This window comes from Rhynchophorus ferrugineus, unplaced genomic scaffold, assembly GCF_030347505.1.
Source record: "Rhynchophorus ferrugineus isolate W39M unplaced genomic scaffold, kcgeb_rfMv2 rfM2, whole genome shotgun sequence".
Classification (NCBI taxonomy): domain Eukaryota; kingdom Metazoa; phylum Arthropoda; class Insecta; order Coleoptera; family Curculionidae; genus Rhynchophorus; species Rhynchophorus ferrugineus.
This window is the reverse complement of record NW_027472581.1, coordinates 63,261,526-63,279,095: the sequence shown is the minus strand read 5'-3', so window position 1 is coordinate 63,279,095 and position 17,570 is coordinate 63,261,526. Positions and strand designations below refer to the sequence as shown.

General features: G+C 30.4%; 1 protein-coding gene and 1 long non-coding RNA gene across 2 annotated transcripts in view; one reads left to right on the top strand and one right to left on the bottom strand.

Moving 5' to 3' along the window:
* LOC143190185 (opioid-binding protein/cell adhesion molecule) overlaps nucleotides 1–17,570 on the top strand; it is a 417,428-nt gene that overhangs the window by 260,820 nt on the left and 139,038 nt on the right. The window lies entirely within an intron of this gene.
* LOC143190215 (uncharacterized) lies at nucleotides 1,061–1,767 on the bottom strand. Its single transcript, XR_013004190.1, has 3 exons — nucleotides 1,615–1,767; nucleotides 1,409–1,554; nucleotides 1,061–1,236 (listed from the first exon to the last, which is right to left on the bottom strand). It is a non-coding gene; the product is annotated as an uncharacterized LOC143190215 (long non-coding RNA).

Below are 17,570 nucleotides of genomic sequence, written 5' to 3'. Positions count from 1 at the left end.
GTAGATTATCCTTTTAATTGACCCAAAACATGTATTTATCCCAAATTTCTTTATGACTCTTTAACACCCTTGTTTTATGAGACGATAATTGTGAATTTAATAAATTACCATCTTTCAGATTGATCATAGTTCACAATTATTGAGGTTTATATACAAATAAATAAAGTACTTATATATTGTTTGTATAGTAATAACAAAATAATAGTTGTCTCTATATTAAAACACATTAAAGTATATGCAAACTATCTCAAGAACTAATACTCACTAACTTTTTTTAGGGCATTTAATTATATCTACTTTCCATTATGTTTCAATAATCAACAACTTATTGATAAATTTAAATAACCACTGAGCATAAGTACAAAACCAAACAAAACATAAGAACCAAATATAAGTACAAGTAATCTTTTTTACGTTTATGTTATAAACATAAATGAGCAATAATAAATTAAGTAATATATATTTGTATATCAAAACAGAGAATATACGAATACAATATTTTTTATATTAATATTTGATCTTAGCATATATATTAAAACTGTAATAAATACAGCCTACTTGGTTGGCACAGTGGTCAAGGCAACAGAACAATCTTCTTACTATTGCGATAGTCGCGTGTTCGAATCCTGCTGAGGCATGGATGTACTTTATATTTGTGATTGTTATTATATATACCTTTATTGGCAACAATGAAAAAATCCATAAGGAAGAACCAATTATGTCATGCCATTAACCAGGCTAGGTAACAGCGGATGTCTTCTGGGACGGAAGTTGGTCACTGGCAAGTCGATAGGCTTAATGGTTACAGGCTCTTGGTTCAGAGCTAACGTTAAACAGTAGGTCCAGTCCATATTAAGCTTCGTTGGTAAAAAAGAAGACTCCAAAATATATATACAAAAAAGCACGAACACAATTAGGTAATTTATTTGTGTGTATTTATTTGTTATTTAATGGGTATTAAATAAACTTACTTAAAATAATTAAATTAATTATTAGTTGTTCAAAAGTTAGATCTATAAAATATTTAATTAATATAATTGATAGAAGGTTTACAGTAATATTTATCAATTAAGTTGTTTAAGATGTTTCCAAATGTACTGTTAATATTTTATAGTTTTGTCTTCTATTTGTCCATTGTGTTCCATATATACAAATTATGGTAGTTAGTTTAAATGCTACATAATTCCGTTGCTTCATTTATGCATTCAGTCTTTATCTTTTATCCATATTTCTACCCTAAAATATATACTGCAATAAATGCACGACGATAAAAAAATTTATCAGCATCTTTCTTTGCGATCTCACACTCGCAGATAGCTCATTTTTAATTTTCCTTTCGTGGCTTTCGTTTATCTACTGCTTTCTACTGTATCTTATGTCTCACGTGATAATTATAATAACAACTCACCAACAAATAAGAATTAAAATTCTGTTAAGCTATTTTATAATTGTTAATGTTTTTGGAACATTCGCTTTAACTCTTGATACACAAATTAACGTATTTATTTATTCCTTTCAATATTCGCTTAGTGGTTTGTTATTTACTAATGAAATCTGAAATGAATTAGAAGTTAAAACCACTAAAATTTACCAAAAAATATCCTTTAGAATTACCTTTAGTAAAATGATGTAATATATCCAGAACCATACCAATTACTATCAATTCTTAAGCAATGACAACATTTCTGAGCTGTTCTCTGTTTACGTGATGATGCTATTCTTATTCGTTTTTTTTTTATCTAAACTTGCCATAACTCTTGAATAGTTTCAGCACTGCAGAAATAACCAAAAAATAACACAAAATATTAAATAACACTGTTGAAAATTAAATAACTTCGTTTAACACACTCACATTTGGCTCTAATATCGCTTCAAATGTAAACGAATTAATCTTCCGATTCAAAATTGCCAGCCGGCATTTTATGGTACAACGTTGTCAAAATTTGGTTTTAAAAATGACTCGTTCGTAGTTGATTTACGCACAACAAAAAGGACTAATAATCTATATAAAAACTAATAGAATACTAATAGAAGAATACTACTTGTATAAAAGTATGTAAAGTAATGTATAAAAGTTAGACTTAGTAGCGCGTCGGCCAGAGCCTAAAATATTTGTTTATGTATTTTGTGTCACCGATCTGACAGTTATTCCTGATTGCTTGACTTGGTATTTCGTTTTGTGGGAATTTATTTATATTAAGCGCGTATTACACAAAAGCTGTAATAATTCTTCCTCGATATAAGCTTTAAACGTGCCATTTCACGCCTCCAGGTGCCCGCGATTTCCTCCAAAAAAAAAGGCAAAATTTTCGCTAAGTCGATTAATATATTTATACATGGTTTTATATATTTATACAATTATATATTTATACATGATTAGAGCTAATTGATTTGTTACAAAAAATGTCAACAAACATCTCAATCTTTTCACTTATTTTCTATGATCTTGTTTCATTGCTTAAATAAGTTGTACTATAGAATGGACAGACAATAGATTCAATTTGTCAGTTAGTATTTTAATGATGTGAAGATCAATTGGTCGTGAATATTTGTACTATATATCAAGGTGACCGGTGTCTTTACAAGGAGCAACCTATTACATCAAAACAAACTATAGCGGCATTAGCCATAAATCTATTAATTAGATGATAAATAATAAGGCACTAAATATAAAAAATGGTGTAAAACTGCCATGCATCCATAAAGGTGTGTTGCATTCTCCTAAACAACTGGTTATATGGTTATATCTGGTTAAGGTGAATGATACCAACAATAGTAGGTTCAGTATTGTTGTGTAATTGAATAACTTACCTGCCTAATATGACTAGTACTGAAAGGTGTCAAATCAAAATACATTCCATCATTTTATACTATTGTTGTGTAACTGAATAATTTACCTGCCTAATATGACTAGTACTCAAAGGTCTCAAATCAAAATACATTCCATCATTTTATACAACTTTTTCCTATATTTTCGGAAACATGGTGATACCGTGTCGAAGAAAAGTCGAAGCTCAACTCAACGATTTATTTATTCCAAGTTTTGTCCCGCTAACAAACAGTTGTCATATTTAAATCACTCTTTGTACTTGATATCACCGTTTTATGATAATTGAAACAAATCTCTGTATTAGTAATTTGATATAATTACATTATTATAATCTTCCAAGTTTCATTGTTTTTCGCAATACAAATTTTGACAACTATTTTTATATCGCCATCAATTAAAACCAATTTCAATAACATTCCACAGATTTTCTCATATTACCAATCCACGTAATTGTGATGAAAGTTTTCCTTTTTTTATTGGGGATTATCTGAAATATACTATATGTAGAGCAATTAAGTGAGTAAAATCATTGATTATATTTTCTATATATAATATGAAAAAATACAGTTGGACAAACATTTAAAGACGTTCGCTGAATACTTTAGGGAACCAGGTATTCTGCGGGAAATTAAATTTGAAATGTAAATGAGCTTTTCTTAGTCTCCTTTTTAAATTGCTTTTCTCTAGGTCTCATTCCCACCAAAAGCGGAATTTTCAACGTTATTATCTATAACGTTTATACTCCTTTTATATTTCAGTCTGGAACGAACTTGAATTTTTATTCTCTTGATTAAAATGTATCGACCTTATTAAGCAAAAGTGAAATATACCCCCCGTTTTTATATTCATGATTAAAGCCTAAAATTGCTAAAAACAGATGTAATAAAATCATCATTAATGTGGCAAATTTACAAGGAAATATATAGATCCACATATATATTATTATCTTGATTATCTTTTATGTCCTTTTACCAACAATCTGGAGTGGATCTATAACCCGTATAATTAAACAATAATACCACCAAATAAAGAATATATTACCAGTTGCTGTTTCTATAAATTTAAAATTCGTTTTAAACTCGGACATCCTAGTTAAAAAGTAAGTAAAAATTCTAGTTGTTATAAACTAATCAATCTTAGTAAAATTCAGTTTATGTTGATACCGGTCATGTTATAATTGGCAAACGTTGCAAACCAAAAATCAGATTTGATTTCTACAACATTGCGACGTCCTGGCGTTGTCAATTTCATTGGCTATTTCATTGGACGGGCTATACTACTACTTAACGTGGTGTCCGAACCAAGGTCCCCCGTATTAAGCCTACCGACTGGCAAGTAACCAACTCAAAGATCATCTCACACATAAATATGCAACAGTACAAAGACTATCCTGTCCCATTAACAACTGTACTAACCAAGATGACAAACCCATATATTAAAATGCTAAATACTATAATCATGTTTAAAGGATTATCAACTCACTAACTCAAGTTCAATGTAGTCGCTGTCAGAGACTCATAGATTTTCTTTTAAATAGTTTCGTTCGGACTTGCGGTATGAAATTTACTAATTGGAATCCGGATCATGGTAAGAGACCCACAGGATGGTTGAAGGTCGTTTATTAAAATAACTTCTGACTAAGATAACTCGGAAAATGCAAGGCCTTTCTTAATTACCAAACGATAAAATTTTCTACATTGTGTGACATGAAATTTGGATAGTAGATTAGAAATGATGCCTGAAGTTCATTTTATGATGATTGTGTTACTAATGATAGTCCTTTTTTATTCAGCGTCTTTGATTATTTCTGACATACCATTGTGATTTGGAGTCATCAACATCTTAATATTGGGAAAGTTGCAGTGTCATTGAGTTTTTGATTTTAGTTGGTTTAAAGAAAAGTAAATAATGCTCTCGATACGCCATAATCATTCTTACTTAATATATTAGATATATTTGATACTTAACTTGTACCTATGAAATGGGAAGTTTTACAATATGTAAATTGGTTTCTGTAAAGGAACGTTCATAGTGGAAAAATATTGCTTAGGTTTATTTATATATTAATTTGCAAAACACACAATTTCAAACGAGTTTATCATCTGAGTACATCATATTTTAATACCTTGAAACCATGATGCCTCTCTTTGCCAAATAACCTGCTGGAAACCTAAGGACACTGCCCCTTGAGGTTCTTGTCTGAAAAATACAGTTTACTTCTATTGATAGCCTCAGAGCTTGATGGACTGACTAAAGGCAGCTCTAAATCCAAAATGCTCATCTTGAATAACGTTCTTTATTACTGCAGCTTCTAGCAGAGCGTAGAGAATAACTCTCTCCCGATTTTGCTGCTTGATTTTGGTGGTGATTTATCTCCTCCTTTTGGAATAACAGCAATATGAAGAAAATTTCTCTGCAACTTAAGTCTGCAACTTAAAGGTGGAATTTATAATATTTACTAAGCCATCAGGACCGCGTTCTTTTCGGAGAGCGAGTTTCCCAATGTTGGGATTATTTTAGGAATGAGACAGATCATAGAAATTCGATTGATAAAATAGTAGCTAAACTGATCGTGAGAATGCTTAAAATAGCGAAAAATTGTTAACATTTTAAAAATTATTTTCTGTATATGATGATTTCTTGATTTTATACTTATAAAGTATGAAATATTAAAGCATGTCGTTCTACTGTTGCCAACTAATGCTACTTCATGAGATTACTGAATATCCTAGAAAGAGGTTTGTTATTACTTAGTATTTTCTATAAAACGATATAATTAGAAGCGACCTCCTACAGATCGAAATCAATACATATTCCAATTTCAAGAGTGGAATAAGAAGCTGGTCATTTTCACTTTCAAGGATAATATCAGAGAAAATACAAAGAGGAGAAGATATAAAGGGAAGAGTCATTTACAAGTTAAATTTATTTTCAGTCGAAAACGGCGAACTGCCGAAAAGCCATTCACTATTAACAGCGCCAAGGAAAATTTAAATTTGCCAGTGTATTTAAATAATTACGTCTTTTATAAAACGGAAAATTAGGGAAGTTTGTTACAATTCAGGATATTAAATCGAATTCGCGAAAAATTATTAATTCAATTAGATAATTCTGAGGAAGCTTTCCTTTCTTTCCTCTACTAATTAGAATATTTTCCAAGTCTTACCTTTTGTCTTAAGGTGGTTTAATGAAGCGGAGAGCCCAGTTTATCAGTATTTGAAATTATTTCTTCTTAATAATTTATAATTGAGTGTCTTCGAAAAATATTTAAAATTAAATATACTAACGTTTTAGTGTGCACAGTTGATGTGAAGTTATAACTTGTAAATTATGATAGATAGTAATTTTAAAAAGATTAAACTTAACCTATTAATAGGTACATTTTAATAAAAATGTTTATTTTATTTGAGTGTTTCCGAATTTTCATTACCAATTTTCAGACATGTAAACCAGGACCGTTTTACTAAAATGATTTTATAGTGTCTTTTTATAGTGCAAGTATAGTGTATATCAATACATATTTTATAGTTTCTTTTATATCCTTGGTCTGTTTCAATGTTGAAAAATATCACTAATATATAAAGTGAAAAGTTTAAAAGAAAAAAAAGAAAAAAAGAAAAAAAAGTATACGGTTTCCCTTGTATTTGTAATTCTATTACTTATTCAAATATAAGCTATCCTCAGTTTGGTCCACTGTAGGAGAGTCCACTGTTTACTCCCTCAAACCGAGGGAGTAAACTCTAAATTACAATATTTAAGTTAACATAACATAGCCATTTGTATCATAGGAACGTAAGATATGGCAACACCTTCACCTATGAAAAGATTATATAATGTTGTTTTTTTCCGCAATTGTAATACTAAATATGGGATAGGACTCCCATTTGATTATTTCCGAATATTTTTGACCAATTCTCAGACATGGAGTAAGATTGATTTACTAAAAACGGTTTTGTAGTATCTTTAGAAATATTTCAGTCGTTTTTTCCTTCAATGCATAGTTCAAGCTTCTCAAATGTAATGTCTAGTCATCCTCAACTACGGTTTTAACGCTTTAAAGGCAGAAATCGCTTCCCTTTTCTCGCTGGAGTGACACGTCATAAATCCAAAGTGTCTATAGGATTAAATTCGTAAGGAAGCTAATCTTGTTTTAGTTTGTATCAATTATTGACACTGTAAGTTTATTAGTTCACAACGATCTGGCTAGTTCTTTGCCCCCATCACCTCTTTTATAATGCACAAACCACTTTGGACATATAGCTAGAATATAAATAATACTAAAATACTACGACAACAAAAATATTAAAATATAAACCAATATTAATTAATTATAAGTGATTTCAAGGTTTAAGCAGAATGATCAAAACCGGCAAAAATAACTAATTTAAGAGTAACTACAACTAATTTTAAAATATTTCAATAGCGTTTTATATTTTGTTATTGAGTTTTGCGTACATATTTTTGGTTAAACTAGTATTAATGCAACTAACTTGCTATTTTTCAAATAATGTATGAAAATATTTGATGATTAAACATTATTTTTTGATTGATGGATTAAAATTATGTTCAGCAGGAAATTGAATAAATGGTAGACTAAGGTGGGTTATAATATTGTCGTATAAACACTAATGATATTGAAAGCTGTGTTCCCTAAAAATCATAACTTGATCCGGAAACCAAAAAATCATACGAAAGTTGGCAGGATTGGACAGTCATAAAGTGAAGTTTGATGATATAGCTGGCAATTAAAGCAATCAGAATAAATTTACAATTTTTGCGGATGATTTGCTCTACTTGAAAAATGACAATGGATGAAATACGCATCCACAATTATAAGCCCAAATTTAAATAATCGTCAAATGAGCGGCTGGTGGAAATAACCTAACGCTACAAAAACACACCATTCTATTATAGAAAGTAGAAGTTCTAAAAAACATGTCTTACTAAGATATTAATATGTTACATAAAGTTAAATAACTTAAGCAACTAATTTAACAAGAATTACAGAAAATTATAGTAACCAATAATAAATTTTAGATTATATTTTTTACATAATATTACAGATAATGAAGAGTCGATGACAATATGAACTAAATCGGACGGAAAATTATCTGAGGATTATATTTGAAGCAATTTCGAATTAGATTATTCATATTATTGTCTTCTTACAAACGAAATATCGGGATAAATCTGACGAAGGCAATTTAAGATTGGGAATTTCCCTGAATCATTTTCTGACTGATACACTCGGGGATAATTTTGATTCATATTATAATCAGCATTGGAAATTTGCAACGATTAATAATATCAGATGTATATAAAGCTGAATATTTTATACTATATTTTATAACGTATAATAGTAGTTTAGCCTAGTGAAATGGAAACGAATAAAAGAGCTGATGCTTTTGTTAGTGGAATTATTTATACAAATATAGAAGCTACTTGGTGTAGTCGACTCTACAATCTGTCACATGTAATAAATGGGAGAAATAGGGATGTCGGCCGTGAATAAAAATATCGATATTTCGATATATTGATATTTTTTAGAATATGGATACTTTACTTGGCAACTAAAAATTATATACTCTCATTTGCTTCTCTATAAATACTTCTCTAAAAAAAAATATCGAAAAATAACGGCCCAAAAAATATCGATAAATCAATATATCTAAGAAAATTATCTGCAAAAAAATAGATGTTTTTTTAAATAGCGATATTTCGATATTTTTTCGACATCCTCAAGGAGAAATATGGAGTTTCTAATTCACTAAATTGCAATGTCTTAAGTTGAAATATCAAAGCTATTAGAATAGTATAGACTAGATAGTAGAATAGAATAGAATAAACTTCTTCACCTATGAAAAGTCAAGATTGTTACTTCTTTAATGTACTTTTTCGTAATTACTATTTCACAATATATATCATTACTGGTAAAATAATTTCTTATTATTCACTACTGCCATCATATCATGTTGAATATTTTTGACTGAATAGTATTTTTAAGTTCATATATCTCTTCATTCCTTTATTACTATATTAGAGTTATGATTTAATAAAAAGTATTGGGTGCTCACATGCAATCTGCTCACTTTTTCACATAAAAGAGGAATTTATTAAGAATAATTTGTACAATATCAAAGTATCAAGATGCAATATGATACTGGCAATGGTATTGTACTTGTCAGTACGCTGGGCAAGTCACTATACTTATATTTGCATATTTCTTTATATACTTACTTGCTATATTTCACATAGTTCTTACGTTGGAGGCTAAGGCTTTATGTTTGTTCTAATTATTGCTGACCCTTTGTACAACAATACGCTCTTTTAGGCCGATAAAGATGGTGAACATTTGCAGGAACAGCTTCATTATGTTTGAACAGCTCGTAATGTAAGATGCAGTTTCCTTACAGATCTCACTATATGTACAAAAAAGTTTATGACCATGAATATTCTTATTCTGTATCCATATGAATAAATCTTATAGACTAACCTATCACTTTTTGATATGCAGTAGATCTACTAAAATAAGCCAATGAAAATTTTTCTGTTTTGCCCTGCAAACAATGAATCCGCGATATTGGAACGGTTCGAAATGAATTAATAAACAGTTTCTTCATTAGATTTTAAGCCGTCTGAAAGTTTTTGGACTATTTGAGTTGGATTTCGAGCATTGTACTCGAGCTTTTTTAATCCACCTGGCAATTCTTTCTTATTGACATTAAAATCTGCACTTTTACACTTTTACACAAAACTGACAATTGGGATATGATGGAGCAGCGTCACTGTCACTGTTAGTTTAGTTTAAAAGTATTAGATGTGCTTCTGTAGCAGATTTCTTAAAATCTCAAATTAAACAACAATAAACCAATTAAGTATATTGGTTTCAGTCATTTTAGTCTCTTGTAGATATTATTAACTAGAAATGCTGCTTATAACAGCACTAAGCTCCACCTCGCTGTGACCAACAAAAAGGCATTAGGTCTTACGCAACCCAACTGGGTTACTACTAATGGTTTTACTTTTTCCTTATATCGGATGTTATGCTTTTACCATAAGCAGACACTATAACAAACATAAAGTTACAACCAAGCCCCGCGGTATTCGAACCCTTGACTATCGCAGGATTCAAAAATCATATTTTTGAAGAATATTGAAAAATAACGGTCAAAAAAAAAATCGATGCATATTCACAGGAAGGCATCATCCCTAGGAGGACCATTCTGTTGGCTTGACCAACGCGGGCCAAGCCAACATAGAATAAATATCGATTAAATTTAATTTATTATAATTAGTAATTAATTAAAGGTATTTTATAACATTATAACATTGAATTAAATTTGTAGTAAAATTATAGCCTAAAATATGTCGAAATATATAGAGTCAAATTAAAATTCGTTAAGGAATTATTACTTAAGAAGAATTATTAATTATTATGGTATATTACATTATTTTTAACTTTATTTACACTAAAATTTAATAAAAGCTGTATCTCTTTATATATATATATATATATATATATATATATATATATATATATATATGTATATATATATATATATATATTTATTTATTTATTTATTTATTTATTGTGTAATGTGAAAATTTCCATTGATAACTAAAAACAGTAATGCGTTATCCACTATAATAAACTACAGTAAAAGAGAATTTTCAATCTCCAAAGGAAACTATCAAAGTAATTATAATTATCTTATTTTAAATAATTATTCAATGCCATGTAAAGTTTTGAATAATATTTACCAAATATTTATATAATCATCATAATTAATAATATTTAAATATATGATATTTCATAAATCATATGATATAAACAATATGATAGTGGATATGATAATATAATACTTTGTTTAAAAGAAATACAATAACACTCTTAATAAATTTTAATTTACTCTACTTAGTACGTGACTTGTAAGACTTGTAAAGGAAGATTTACAATTTTCATCATGGTTCGGTAATTGCTGCATTGGCCCAAACTCAGCAGGTTCCATTCTTAATGACGTTTAATAACGTGGTGCGCTACTAAACCCCATTCGGTCATATATCACGGCCCTTAATCTAAAAGTCGTCCTATAAATCACTTTTAAAATAAACATCCTTCCTGCGGTGACTGTGAACTTTAATTTACGACTGGCTGAATTTAGTCAGAAAGACGGTTTTTGCTGCAACAGCCGACCCCGCCGAGGCCGTTTCGGTGACGCTCCATCGCCACCAAGTGCACCAGGCAGTCGCTTTGTTCTCCGTTCGCCGAATGTAACAACTTCGCCGAGTGGGGGTGACGTGGAGAGGGAACGGGTTAAACTAGACTTTCGAAATGACGGAAAATTAAAATATGACACGGAACGGAAGTACGGCGAAAATGTGTCAGTCAGTTTTTCTAGAATTAAGTAGAAAATTAATTTCTCATAGTAAATAACGGACGTATTGATATAAAAAGGTTGTTTCAAAATAACCAAATGAAATAGTACTGCACTACAGTTTTTGCTTCCTGAATCAGGCCTTCTTTTCTTAAAATAAATGAATATTTGGTGCTTGCGTTTATTTTAATGAGCATTTTTATTGTTGCAAATTCGATTGCTAAACTATAACTAATGCTAAACGATAAAATAAACTGACCTAATTGATAAATTGAATAGTTTTGACATATCTCTAGACTAAATTACAGTATTTTATTTAGTATCCAAATTTATTTTATTCCAATTACTGAGCTATTTGATATTAATTAAGCTATTTTCATAAATGTTGTTACTAGCTCTCGAAGAACATTAAATATATTAAAAAATTTATGGTGATGGTGTTTTAATATATACTAATTGTCTGCTTTGCTTTCAACGATTTAAAAGTGATGATTTTGAGTGGTATCAATGACAATGGCATTGAATGAATTTCAAGACTTATTGGGCAAAACTATGCCTCAAATTTTCAGATTACTTTCAGACCAAATTTCAGACCATTTTGGGGTCAAATCCTTCAACGTCGTGTATTTTTTTATTTATTTTTTATTTTTAGTATTTTAAAAAAAATTTGACATTGAAAAAATAAATGTAAGTTACATATTTTCCAAAAGAAAAGACGTCCATTCCAATGACAAAGTCATTCTAGGCGTGTGGAGTCAGCAGCGAATGTAAAACAAAAAACTTAAATAATTAAGCTATTTATTATGAAATTCAAAAAACAATTTCTGTCCTTTTATTAAACAAAAATGTATATCACATTTGATGCAAAAACTATGATTTTTTTTACTACAGCCTTCCAGTTGACAACATCCAGCTTCTATTTTTTTCAGTTTTGTGATCGATATGCGAACTGACATCCATATTGACTTAAATCCCAAAAAACAACTACCTCCACAGAGTCGGTGGGTGCAAATCGAAAAAATTGCAGTTGAGTCGCATTAAAATTAGTTTTGTCAGCAATCTCGTCAAAAATATCGTAATATATTTTTAAAAGAAGAGATATGCTTCTGAGAGGTCGATTACTTCTTTTTCTACTGGTACAGCCCATTTTACTTTTCGTGTTTCATAGGTTGCATCTCTAAGTCACGTCACGTCCTTTCAATTTGTAAGACTATATTTTGCATAAAACCTGTTTGTGTCTTTAGTTTTTCTTTTTTTTTTGGTATGTGTGGTTTCTCTTCTTTAGGTTTCCTATCTAATATCGCCCCGCTCTTATTGCTGTTCCCATATCTCCATTGTCATGCAATAAAACTAAAAAAAGAAATAGCATATCCAATACATCTCATAAAAATACCTTTATTTTGACTCTCCGCTTCATTTTGTGGTATATTTTCAACTTGTTCGGATTCTTGATATACAGATTAAAATAATATACTTTTCTCATATCTAATACGCACAAAAAATAGTACCTTCAGAATAGGCTTTTCATAAGCATTTTCCGGATCCCGCGCATCATCATCATTGGAAAGTACTTCTATATCTGCTGATCAATCATCATTTTCAAATATTTGCATTAATTGCTCGGGCAATAAGTTTGCTTATTTTTATTTTTAGTGAGTTCCTTATTTAGTTTTTGAAGTCGGTTCAATTTTTTTATTAAAAATATTTTATGTCTATTTTGTATTTGATAGTATTTAAGAAATATCCCGGAAAAGTCTACAACGTATCAATATATCAGTTATCACCCGGAATTATGTTTAAATTTATTTTCATATGAAATTGTATTATAAAATTACAAAATCGTTTATTTATATTCAAGGAAAGGGAACTTATTAAACGCTAATTATTTAATTTCATTAAAAATTATATAAATTCCCATTTAAAATTATGTTACTATTGTAACGAAACATTTTTAATACAATATTTGTACAATAACATAACAATATTTGCATAAAACTTTAGACATACTTAAATAAAATGTATTTGATTACTTTTAGTATATCTTTATTTTCCCCCTATTATTATCATATCAGTTCTCCTGTCGACCACGTGTAACTTTAACATTCAAACAAATTTTAAGTTTTATATCAACCAATGTTTTCTGTTCCCGTCCAAATTCCTTTAAACAAAGAGTATTGAGTGTTTAAACAAACAAATACAACAAATGAACATTTCTAAACTTAATTGTTCAGAGTACCATCTATTCAACAGAAGATCTAAACATTGAATGCCAATTTAATATTTCAACTTCCATAAGAAATTTAAAGTTCAGTATCAGGTTAAAATATAAGCGTATAAAGTATCTCATTCACGAACAATGGGAAAAAACATTAGAGTGGGATGTTAAATGTATAACTACTTGGTGCATTTTCGCATCACTGTGGAGCAAACCTGAGTCTACAGTTGTGATTCTGAGCCAAAACGAGATACTGAAAAATAATTTAAACCTCACTTTTCAGTTCTCAAATAACTTCGTGTTCAAAAACTGACCTACTCGCAGTAATGATAAGACCTAAAAACCTTGCTCCATCTCAATGGAAAAATGAACTCTCAATAAACAAATCGACTGTGTGTTGGAGGTACGTCACATTCCATGTAAATATATATTGCAAACGTTAGATATATTCATCTATTTACCTTCTGTCAATAATTCGGTCGATCTCTGCCAATATTTTCACTTTTTGTCACTGAAATTTAAGCGCGTGATCCGTTACGATCACCAAGCACTAAACGTGCGTCTCTATAATGTCGAGAGAAACCTCAACAAAATGATCAAAGAAGTCGCTAATTATACCAGTGTATCTATTACCATTCCAGTCTGCGTGGACAACTAGTTTTCAGATCGAAAGTACATTACAGGGAGTAATTGCGCTGTGTGAAAGATCGTGTCCACTGTAATGGCCCGAACGGGTGGAAATATTTCTAGACGTTTACATGATTTTCAAAAGATCCAGAAGTAGAAAAAATGCCTCAACACCGAAACTGAATATTCGTTACCATAAAATCTTGTATCTATAGTGAAATCAGCAAGTTATAGTTTATTACGAGCTACTCAAACCAAATTAAATTGTTTACTGCAGAGGTCTACCGACGTTAGTTTAATCAATTGGTAGAACAGATTGTCACAAAAAATTATAGCGAGTAATAGAGGAAAATCATCCTCTAGCATGACAACGCACGTATGTAATAAAAGTTTTCAAATTCTATAAAAGTGATACAACGCCGTAATTAACAGATATTGTTCCAGTTTTATCAATAAACAATATATAATAAGAATATAATATAACCCAATCTAATTTTTAAAATGACAAAATGATCAGAATACATGCAACCAACAAGAGAATTCACACAAATTAACAGGATGAGGAAGAAATTCTAAACATTCAATTCATGGATTTTTCCCATCGTTTTCACTGACTTGCTTCAAAATAGACCTTAGTTTCGTCGTCACCTCTTCATTTTACAGAAATTTCTTCCCAGCGAGCATTCTTCTTAGGTCTGAGAACAGGAAATAATCGTTGGGGGCCAGATTTGGAGAATACGGTGGATGAGGAAGCAATTCGAAGACCAATTCATAGATTTTTGACACGCTGCATTGTCTTGGTGAAGCAGCAATTTCCTTTTCTTCAAATGCGGCCGTTTTTCGGCGATTTTCTCCTTCAAACGCAGTTCTTCGTCACTGTTGATGGTCCTTCCTTTTTCAAGGTAGTCAACGAAAATTATTCCATACGCATCCCAAAATATAAACGCCATAACCTTGCCAGAAGACTGTTGCGTTCTTCCACGTTTTGGAGCGGGTTCATCGAGTGCAGTCTACTCGGATGATTATCGATTGGACTTCGGAGTGAAATGATGGAGCCATGTTTCAATTATTTTCACATATCGAAGCAAAAACTTGGATTTATTACGCTTGATCATCTTCAAACACTGCTCCAAATAATCATCAACACTTCCTTGTTTTTGGTCAAAAGTGAGCTCGCGCCGCACCCACTTTGCACAGAGTTTTCTCATACCCAAATATTCGTTAATGATATGATGTACACGTTCAGTTGATATCTTTAAATCCACATTGTATATACTTCCAATTAACTTTCGGTAAAAATATGCCAATTAACAAAATAAATAGTTACAATAAATAATCTAACAACATTTAATTATAGACTACGTACTAATATACATTGAAACAACCAATGTATATATTTGAGTTTTAAAATATTAATTTATGGACGTCATGAACGAAAGCTCAATACACGGAAAACTAATTTTCCAATAATACCCTTTGGCGGTATCGAATTGCAAATTTAATACAACAATAATTAGCCCGTATATTTCACCGCATTCACTAAGTGGCATTTCAGTATAACGATATTTTTGGTTCGTTTAAATTGCGCCAATTTCCTTTTCATCGCAGTATGAACGACCTATCAAGTGCCTAATAGGCATTTTTAAAAAAGTTTTAAGCCCTTTAATAGAGTAATAAATACACAACTTTTCACATTTTTTTTTCTATCTAAACTTTTATGAAATTTTAAATAGGTTATAAATAGTTAGGCTGGTTATTAACTTACTTGGCGCAGTGGTAAAGGGGACAGGACGGTCTACCTACTGTTGCAGTACTAGTCGCGGGTTCAAATCCTGCTTGGGCACGGTCGTAAATGTATGTTTGTTTAAATATTTGTGATTGTTCTAGAAAAGAGAATAAAATCCGACAAGGAAAATGATCCCAATCATGCCAATAACCACGCTGGGTAAAACCGGATATGTTCTGGGATAATTTCTAAGTTGGTCACTCTCCAGTCAGTAGGCTTAATGCCGAGGACCGTAGTTCAGAACCCACGTTAAACAGTAGGTCCAGTCCAGATAATACTCGTCGGTAAAAAGGAAATTTTAAAATATTTAAAAAAATAATGAAACATCTAATTATTAAAAAGTTTAGACAATATATTATTTTAATTATTAGCATAACAAATAAAAAATCTACTTTTTACGATTTCATTACGATGGTCAAGCCATAATTGTAAAGATTAGAAAAACAGTTGTTTGTTAAAATCGTTTAGTTTTTGTTGGCCTTATCAGTATATTATTAAAATTTGCCTGAATAGCATTAAGAATTATTCAATCGTTAGTATCGTTAAAAAGTAAAATTATCAGGAAAGGACTGTCATATAAGTATGAAGAAAAGTTGAAATCAGCAGCTGAAATCCAGTCTAATTATAGGTTATATTTGGTAAAAAAATTAAAGACATTCCAGCTTGTTTCTAGATAGAAAAAATAATGTGGTCATTATTTAGCTGCCTCAGATCCCAAAATTATTATGGCAGTAAAACAAATTATGAAAAACATGTCTTTCCAAAATTAACAATAGTACGTTTACATATTAATTTTTTAATAACTACATACACAACGTTTACACTCACAATAGTGGCAACTGTGTATTTGAAGGAAAATAATGAAAACCCATTTATGACTTTTTATCAGTAGTATCGGCGGCAGAGGTGACATTTGACATTAAATTGTCCTGTTTGTTCATATATGAACTTCTGGAATTGAAGCTATAGAGTGTAGTTTCAATTTTTTAACTTTTAGTAATAGATCCCTCGTTAGTACGGAATATAAATTATATAAAGGGCCCCCATGTTCATCCCCAATTTCTTAAAAGCGAATTTTTTTTATTTAATTAATACATTGTTACTAGTCGTATCCGTCTAACCTACAATTTGTCTTTATGCTAACTTAAATCTAGGTATATAACTAGGGGAACCCATCGGCCCTAACTCAGTCTGTGGTGAAATAATGTTTATACATGTCACTGCTGCATTTTTTAATATATGCACATCACTACACAACACTACACAAGATCACATGGTTTGATTCTTTTGATTCTGTGTCCTGTTCTGGTGTTATCCAAAAGTTGCAATATTTCAATATTAGTATGAGAATGGAGTCTTTCCTCATGCCCCCTTGAAATTCTCTTGATTTCTGGACTGACTGTTGGTATCTGAAGGTCTCGATGTAGGTAATCAGTCCTATAGTATTTGGGTGCACCCACAATACCTCTCAGGACTTTGTTCTGAAAAATTTGTATTTTATTAATGTTACTCTTTGCAGAACATCCCCATAATTGAACTCCGTGTAGATTTCAATATTTGCTTATGTAATAGCAATTTATTATGTACTGATAATTGTGATTTTCTTCCAATTAGCCAGTACATTTTCCTATATTTCAATTCCAGTTCTTTTCTTTTCTTCTTTATATGTTCCTTCCAGCGAAGTTTTGCATCGAGATTCATTACGAGATATTTAGCGTTGTTGCTATATGGAATGAT